A 9,069-nucleotide genomic window follows, 5' to 3' on the forward strand; every position below is an offset into this window, starting at 1 on the left:
ACAATAAAACAAAGATGCTGCGCCTGGCTTCAAAGTCCTGCCCTATCCCATCCAGCAGCTACAGGGGGTCCTGGCTGATGTGTCTTCCTCCGGGCCAGTTCCAGCCTCTCCCCTTCTCCTTGGCCTCTCATTACACAAGCCTCCGCCCAGACGGCTCCTCCAGGAGACCCTCCAGATCCCCCCACCCCCATCTCCCTGTGGAAGCAGCCCAGCCACTCACTGACCCAGCACCCACTGGATTTGTGTCTTTGCACAAACCTCTCTGCGCTAATCTTCCAGATTGTGTCTGTCCTCACGCTAGACTGGAAGCCCCGTGTGGTGTGGGCAGGACTTCTCTCTGTCCCACTCATGATGTCTCTCCAGCACCTAGTGCAGTGCCTGGCATATAGTAGATGCTCAGTAAATATTTGAGCGAATGAGTCCATAGGAGGGCACAGGACTCTAAACCTGTTATCATCTGGGCCCATGCAAGGAAAAGAAGGGTTGGGGGCATGGTCAGAACCCATCCCCCATTCTCCCCCAGCCCACCCCAGCCTGTTCTGCCAGCCCCAGGCTGTGGCTCCCTCCCCAACTCTCCCTCAGTCCAGACTTCCAGCATGTGCCTGGTCCTTCCCACAGCAACCCCTTCCCTTGGGGCTGGTGGGGAAGAGGCGGGAGGAATTCCTGGCCCCGAGTCAGAGGAGGTGCCCCGGCAGGCAGGCGGGAGGCAGCGCACACACGCCAGGGACTGCTCCGAATTCCAGCTCCCACGGGCCGCTGGGAGCCCGCCAGGCAGGGCTGGGGAAGGGCAGGGAGCCCCTCCTCGCAGGAGCCGGGAGGGCACGGGAAGCCTACGGCAGGACAAGGGAAGAAGCCAGCGTGGAGACAGGGCGGGAGGGCCGGCCTGATGGCCCACCACTCCCAGCACCCAGATGGGAAGACTGAGGCCTCCTGACGGCAAACTCTGAGCTCCTGACTCCTCCCAGGCCAAAGACCTGAGGCGGCCAGTAGTGCATGGGGAGAGGGTTGGCTGTGACCAGAGACCAAACATTCCGGGATGAAGCGGGGGCGTTTAAGGGCCGATTAACAGGAGACCCATGGAAAGAGCCCCAGACTGGCCGGGAGTCCTGGGCTATCCCAGCTCTCAGTGAGACCAGGAGGAGGCCCTGCCCCTGGCTGTGCCTCGACGCCCCACTTGCCCAAGGTGGCCCCAGCACACTCAGCCACTGGGAGTTCAGTGGGCAACCGGAGAGGAGTCTCAGGGGAGGGCAGGGGAGGGCAGAGCTCCCAGGAGGCTCGGCCTCTTCTGAGTCCCCTTCCTGTCCCTGCCCCCTCCCCTTCCTGGGTCAGGGCCAGGTGCAATGGGCTCAGGCAGCGGCCCCTCCCCAGCTGTCAGCGCTGGAGCTGCCGCCAAAACCCACACCAGCACACCTGGCCTGCCCTGTGCCACCCTGCCACCCGGCCGCCACCCCTTTCCCAGCTCCTCCCTGGGCCCCACCAGCTCTTGCGGCGCCCTCGGCCCACGGTGTGGTATCTCAACTCTGGACAGCTGGATCCAGACTTCCAGAACCACAGTGCCTTTGAACTAGAGAATCCTAGAACGACACATTCTTACAACCAGAAAATTCCAGGACCATCGACTACTGGGATATTTTCCATTCTAGTCCCAAGAATTCTTAGAACTAAGTAATTTCAGGAATGCATATCTTACAAAGATCAGAACATGGAAACTAGGACTTATAATTTTAGGAGCGAGGGTTCTTAATTCCCAAGTAACAATCCCATTGTCCCAGAGGTTAGAAGCCCCGTGTTCTTCACACCACCCAGAGTAACAGACACCCAGGAGCAGAGCAAGGCGCCTTGGCTGGGGGCCATTCACAAGGCCTGTACCTTGTGAGCCTGCACCTGGAACAGAGAAGGCGGGAAGGGACAGGGGAAGACAGAGGGCACCTCTGAGCAAACCGGAGGCGCTGAAGGCCTCTCCTCCAGGCCCAGGGAGGCTCCCTCCACCTTGGCCAGGAGAGAGGAACCGAAGAGAAAAAACGCAGTTGATGCCACAGGGTTTGGGCGGCGGGTGTGTGGTCACCGGGGGTGGCAGGAGCTCTCGCCTTCCTGGCGGGAGTTTGGAATTTTCTCCTGGCAGGAAGGGCCCACCCTCCCAGGAATGGAAAACAATCCTTGGCAGCTGGCCCCTGAGGCGTGCAAGGTCTTTGACAATCAAACACGATTGTCCTCCCTGCCTCACCCCCAGCACAGTGCAGGGGGGAAACCGAGGCAGAGTCTCCGTCTAAATCAAGAATCTGAATCTGCCTCTGGCGGATTCCAGTCTTCCCCATCTGTGATCATGGAATGTCGAGCCCAAGAGAGACACAGGGGTGGGGCCGGGTGAGTCCCTGCCAGGGCAGGTGGGAGCTGAGACCAGAGAGGGCAGTGGTTTGCCTGAAGTCACTCAGCAGGCTGAGGAGGTCTCTTATTGGCTCCACTGAGGCTCACTTCCAGGGCCTCCTCCAGGAAACCTTCACAGGCTGCCCTTCCTGAGGCCCCTTTGCCCCTTAAGACTTTCTCAGCCACCGAGCCGGGAGCTCTGGCTTTTTTTTTTTTTTTTTTTTTGAGATGGAGTTTCGCTCTTGTTGCCCAGGCTGGAGTGCAGTGGTGTAATCTTGGCTTACTGCAACCTCCGCCTCCTGGGTTCAAGGGATTCTTCTGCCTCAGCCTCCCAAGTAGCTGGGATTACAGGCACCCGCCACCATGCTGGGCTAATTTTTTGTATTTTTAGTAGAGACGGGGTTTCACCATGTTGGCCAGGCTGGTTTCGAACTCCTGACCCCAGGTGATCCATCCGCCTCAGCTTCCCAAAGTGCTGGGTTTACAGGCGTGAGCCACCGCACCCGGCCTCTGGCCCTGTTTTCTAAGTGTTTGGTATGAGTGTCTCACCTTCCTGGCCTGGGCTGTGATGGTGCCTCCCCAGCAGCCTGGAACCAGATGGAAACCATGAGCTGAGGCCTCCAAGCCCCTGCTCCGAAACCTCCCATGGCTCTGCGCTGCTCCGACAAAGTCCAATGCAGCCTGGCACTTGCGGGAAGTGGAACCTGTGGCTGCCCGATCCCTTGGTCCCCCTGGGCATGGGTATCCCCGAGTTTCTCGCAGCCCTCACCCGTCCATCTCTCCCTCTGCAGGCTTGGCCCTCGCTGCCCCGTCCCTGTGGCCACTTTCTCTTCTTCCTCTTTCCTGGCCTGTTCAGCCTCCCCTGAGACTGCCTTCCTCAGGAGTCCCTGCCTGGGGTGGGACCCCTCCCCAGCCTGCCTCCCCAGCCCTCACACCACTGCTCAGCACTGGCGGCCTCTCCCTCTGCCTGGCGCCCCCTTCCTGAGGCTGGCCTGGGTCTCGCTCACACTGGATCTTAGACTAACCCCCGTGGTGAATGTGAGCTGAGGGCCGACTGTGGGTCTCAGCCGCTCACACGCCTTCATTCATCAAATCCTGGCAACAACAGGAGGCGGCCTGTTAATTAAAATTAACCAAGCATGGTGGCAGGAGCCTTAGCATCTCCATTTTTCAGATGATGAGACTGAGGCACAGTGTGGTTAAATCACTTCCTCAAGGTCACGCAGGAAGTGGTGGAGCTGGGAATGGAACCCTGAAAGTCCGCTCCAGAGTTTACGCGCATCCTGTCCTGTTAGGTCACTCTGCCCCAGGGGAAAAGGACAGAAGCACCCAGCCCCACAGCGCTGGGGAACCCACGTCTGGAACCCCTGGGCCAGAAACCACCTTGCTCTGCCCCTTGAGGCTCTGAGAGGTCCCTGGTTCCAGAATCCACTGCCCCCCACCCCACAACAGACACGCACACAGACAGACATACAGACACACGAGTTACACACAGACCCAGACACATGCCCTGGGACCCGGACCGGCTGCAGGAAGCACGCAGCTGCCCAAGCCTTTTTCACTTCAGCTTTTCCTAAATTTGCTTTGAGGAAGTTGCTGCCGCCTTGGAGTTCTCCCCGGTCTCTCACGAGCTCCAGACCACATTTCTCCAGCCCTCCCTTCTCTGGAAGCCTGGAGAACAGAGACCCGAATAAAGGGCCCTGCCCTAGCGGGAGTCGGGGAGACACGCAGTGACCATGACACAGAAGTGCATCCTGCTGCCGGTGGCAGGCGACAGTGCCTGGAACAGAGGAGGCAGAGTGGGGTGCAGGGTCAGGAGCCCTGGGGCAGCAAGGTTGCAGCTGAGAAAGTGGCCTCTGCAAATTTCTAGGGACGAGCGTTGCAAGAATTGGGGAGAGCCAGTGCAAAGGCGCCCGAGGTGGGGACCAGCCTGTAGCACTGCAGGAACAGAGAGGAGACCTGTGTGGTCATGAGGCCTGGGAGGAGCGGGCCCTGTGCACTGCGGTGGCCTGAGCTCTCACTCTGCATCCAGCAGAGCTATGGAGGGTGTGCAGCAGAGGCAGGGTGCAACCTGATGGGGGTTTGTTCGACTCTGGCCGCCGGGTGAAGGATAGATGTGAGCGTCAAGAACAGAAGTGGGGCTGGGCGCGGTGGTTCACGCCTGTAATCCCAGCACTTTGGAAGGCTGAGGCAGGTGGATCATTTGAGGTCAGTAGTTTGAGACCAGCCTGGCCAACATGGTGAAACCCCGTTTCTATTAAAAATACAACAACAAAAAAAATTAGCCAAGTGTGGTGGCAGGAGCCTGTAATCCCAGCTACTCCGGAGGCTGAGGCAGGAGACTCACTCGAACCCGGGAGACAGGTTTCAGTGAGCCAAGATTGCGCCACTGCACTCCAGCCTGGGCAACAGAGGGAGACACTGTCTCAAAAAAAAAAAAAAAAAAAAAAAAAAGAACAGAAGCGGGAAACCAAGCAGGAGGCCAGAGGGGCTTGGGCGCTGCTGTTCCACCAGGGCCATGCAGTCCTGACCATCTGGGTGACCCTGGGCAAGTCACCTCATTCATTCTTAGTTTATGCGTGCCATCAGGCAATGGGTCTTTCAACAAACGTTCATTGAACTCCTACAATGTGCTCAGCACTGTGCTAGGTGCAGAGGGTACAAAAATAGCAAGACAGACACAACCCGGGACCCAAGGAGGTCACCACCTGGCTGGGAAGATGGACGTGGAGCACAAAGTGGGGAGGGAGAAGCAGAGAGTGCAAAAGAGCAAACATCAGGCAACCCTGATGCAGGTGGGGGTCAGGGAAGGCTTCCAGGAGGAGGTGACATTGCAGCCAAGCCCAGAAGGGCAAGTTGGGGTTCCCATCACAGACAAGAGGGAATGGCATTCCAGGCAGGGAGAACGGCCACACAGGAGCTCTGAGCATTGGCCTCCCGCTTCCCCAAGGGGCTTCCTCTCCTCTACCTCCCCAGGTAGACGAACCCAGAGGAGCCTGGCTGTGGAGCCCAGTTTCTTCTCCTGTGAAATGGGGGTGACCTTTGTGCCTGCCGCCCCCTTCCTCAGGTGTGAGGAGCAAATGGACCATGCGTGACAAGAGCAGGTGCAATGCCTGGTTCATGGGGCGCGACGAGCCATGAGATCACTTCCCACACCCACCCACCCACCCATCCAGGATGGAGAAGGGAGCCCCCTGGGATGAGGTCCAATGGAGGATCTCGGGGAAGGCCTCCCACAGCCCACCCACAAATCTCTCCCTAACTCACTGCCTGCTGTGCCTGAAGTCTCTCTCACAAACTCATTCCGAGGTAGGAGGTCGGACTTGACTCCAGAGGCACAGCTCAGACACTGGACCAAATTGAGGACTAGCTAAAACAGGTCGGGGGAAGCACCTCCCCCTAAGACACGCCCACCAGTGTGCCATATCAGTTTACCATTACCATGGCAACACCCAGAAATTGCCAACCTCTTCCATAGCATTGACCTAACAACCCAGAAGTTGCCCCCATGTCCTGTAAATTTCTGATAACCCGCCCCTTCATTTGCATATAATTAAAGTAGGTATAAATATGAGGGCAACCCTGCTTCTGAGCTGCTGGTCTGGGCCTACTGCCTATGGGGTAGCCCTGCTCCAGGAAGAGTGAGACCTCTGCTGCTACTGTACACTGTCACTTCCGTGAAAGGTGCTGTTTACCACCACCTGCCCGCCCTTGAATTCTTTCCCGGGAGAAGCCAAGAACCCTCCGAGGCTAAGCCCTAATTTGGCTAGCCCTTTCTTGTCCTGCATCAATCAATTCCTTGGCATCATGAATGCCCACCCTTCCTATTCAGGTTAGCCCTGGCAGGGCATCACTCAGCCTTCACAGACAGCTCAGCTCAAGCCCCCCTCTTTCAGGAAGCCTTCCCTGATTGCTAGAGCCCACAGCATCTCTCTTTGTCAGTCTTTCACTCTGCACTTCCTTTGAACTTTGGAGTCCCAGCCTCAGAGCTGAAAGGGCTCTGAGAAATTGTGCAACCCTGCCCTCCCTCAGCCTGAGCCCCCATGCCACAGACAAGGAAACTGAGGCCCAGACAGGCTTCACCAAGCCTGCACCATGAGTTCTCAGGGGAGCTGGGACAGGAGGCCACCCCAGTGCCCAGCCCATTCACTGTCCACTGTGCCACACAGCCAGTGCAGACTGGGTTTGCCATTCATTATTTATTTATTTATTTATTGTATTATTATTATTATTATTTTGAGACAGAGTCTCGCTCTGTCGCCCAGGCTGGAGTGCAGTGACACAATCCCAGCTCGCTGCAACCTCCACCTCCTGGGTTCAAGTGATTCTCCTGCCTCAGCCTCCCGAATAGCTGGGATTACAGGCACCCGCCACCACTCCCGGCTAATTTTTGTATTTTTAGTAGAAACGGGGTTTCACCGTGTTAGCCAAGCTGGTCTCGAACTCCTGACCTCAGGTGATCCACCTGCCTCAGCCTCCCAAAGTGCTGGGATTACAGGCATGAGCCACCAAGCCTGGCCCCATTTGCATGTTTTTAACGAATTATAAAATCCTTCACAGATGCCGAAAGAAGGGAACAGCTATCTCGCTGCACCATGGGAGTTTCTCTGCAACTTGCCCTTTTTGCTCTGCACCGAGAGGTCCCTCCATGAGGGGCGCCTGTGACTCCAGCTCCACCTGCACTGCCGCATGACGCTCCCAGGCCGAGGAGACAACGCTGTGCATGATGGCCTCAGGGCCAGTGGACTTTTGGATGATTTCCAGGCTCATGCTATTGATCAGGTTTTTAAAGATCAAAGTGTAGTGGCCAGGTGTGGTGGCGTCTGTCTGTAATCCCAGCGCTTTGGAAGGCCGAGGCAGGAGAATTGCTTGAGCCCAGGAGTTCAAAACCAGCCTTGGTGACATAGTGAGGCCCTGTCTCTACAAAATAATTTTTTAAAAATTAGCCAGGCATAGGGCTGGGCGCAGTGGCTCACACCTGTAATCCCAGCACTTCGGGAGGCTGAGGCGGGCCGATCACGAGGTCAGGAGTTGGAGACCAGCCTGGCCAATATAGTCAAACCCATCTCTACTAAAAATACAAAAATTAGCCGGGCATGGTGGCACACGCCTGTAGTCCCAGCTACTCAAGAAGCTGAGGCAGAAGAATTGCTTGAACCCAGGAGACAGAGGTTGCAGTGAGCTGAGATTGCATGGCTGCACGCCAGGCTGGGTGACAGAGCAAGACTCTATCTCAAAAAAAAGAAAAAAAAAATTAGCCAAGCGTGCTGGCATGCGCCTATAGTCCCAACTACTTGGGAGGCTGGGGCAGGAGGATCACTTGTGCCAGAAGGTCGAGGCTGTGATGAGCCAGGATTGCATCACTGCACTCCAGCCTGGGCAACAGAACGAGACTCCGTCTCAAAAATAAAAAATAAAAAAAGGTCAAAGTCTGCCAACTCCTGAATTCAAGGCCTCGCGTAAAACAAGCTCACCCAAACAGGGGTTTCATAGGAGTGGCCAGTAGGTGCTTCATTCGTCCCTCTGTCCCAGTCTCTTCCACCTCCCAGTTCTTCACGGAGCACCTACTGTGTGCTGGACCCTGCTGGCTGCCAGGCCTGCCGAGGTAACCCTGAGACAGAGGCTGGGGAGCGGCCATGGTGGGAGGGCAGCAGCTTTGCAGCTCCAGCCTGTTGCCACCAGATCACCCTATTGCCCAAAGAAGCTGGAAATGTGAGTTCTGTGTGAAAGGTTTAATTTTCTTTTGCAACTCTGAGGACCAAACAAAGCATAACTGCGAGCTGGGCTGGCCCTTGAGCTGCCAATTGCCAGCCCAGGCAGCTCTTTTCCACGCACCACACCAAGATTGTAGACGGGGACACCGAGGCACAGCCAGGAGGAAGGACGACTCTGGTGGTCCCGCACAGCTGAGGCACAGCAGCCTGGGATGAGCTGGCAGGCTGCAGCTGCCTAGTGAAAAGCCTTGAATGCCTGTGGGTGCTTAATAAAGGTTGGTAACGGTGACATATGAATACAGTTGGCCCTCAAGGCCGGGCGCGGTGGCTCACTCCTGCCATCCCAGCACTTTGGGAGGCCGAGGCGGGTGGATCACCTGAGGTCAGGAGTTCGAGACCAGCCTGGCCAACATGGTGAAACACCAACTCTACTAAAAATACAAAAATTAGCTGGGCGTGGTGGTCTGTGCCTGTAATCCCAGCTACTCGGGAGGGTAAGGCAGGAGAATCTCTTGAACGTGGGAGGCAGAGGTTGTAGTGAGCCAAGATTACACCACCACATTCCAGCCTGGGCGACAGAGCAAGAACCTGGATCAAGAAAAAAAAAAAAAAAAATACAGCTGACCCTCAAACAATACGGGTTTGGACTTGGAGTTTCCACTTCTTTTTTATCACCATTTTTCCCCAGGCTGGATCAAGGCCCCGCACTGCAACCCTCATCTCTTGGTTCACCAAGCTCGTCCACACCCATTTGGTAGCGATAGGGTCTAGGTTGCCCAGGCTTATCTCCAACTCCTGGGCTCAAGTGATGCACCTGCCTTGGCCTCCCAAAGTGCTGAGATTACAGGCGTGAGCCACTATGCCCAGCCAGATTATCTTAATAACATTTTCTTTTCTCTACCTTACTTTATTATAAGACTATAGTATATAATACACGTAACACACAAAATATGTGTTAATCAACTGTTTTCACAGTCAACAGTAAGTTATT

This window comes from Hylobates moloch, unplaced genomic scaffold, assembly GCF_009828535.3.
Source record: "Hylobates moloch isolate HMO894 unplaced genomic scaffold, HMol_V3 SCAFFOLD_19, whole genome shotgun sequence".
Classification (NCBI taxonomy): domain Eukaryota; kingdom Metazoa; phylum Chordata; class Mammalia; order Primates; family Hylobatidae; genus Hylobates; species Hylobates moloch.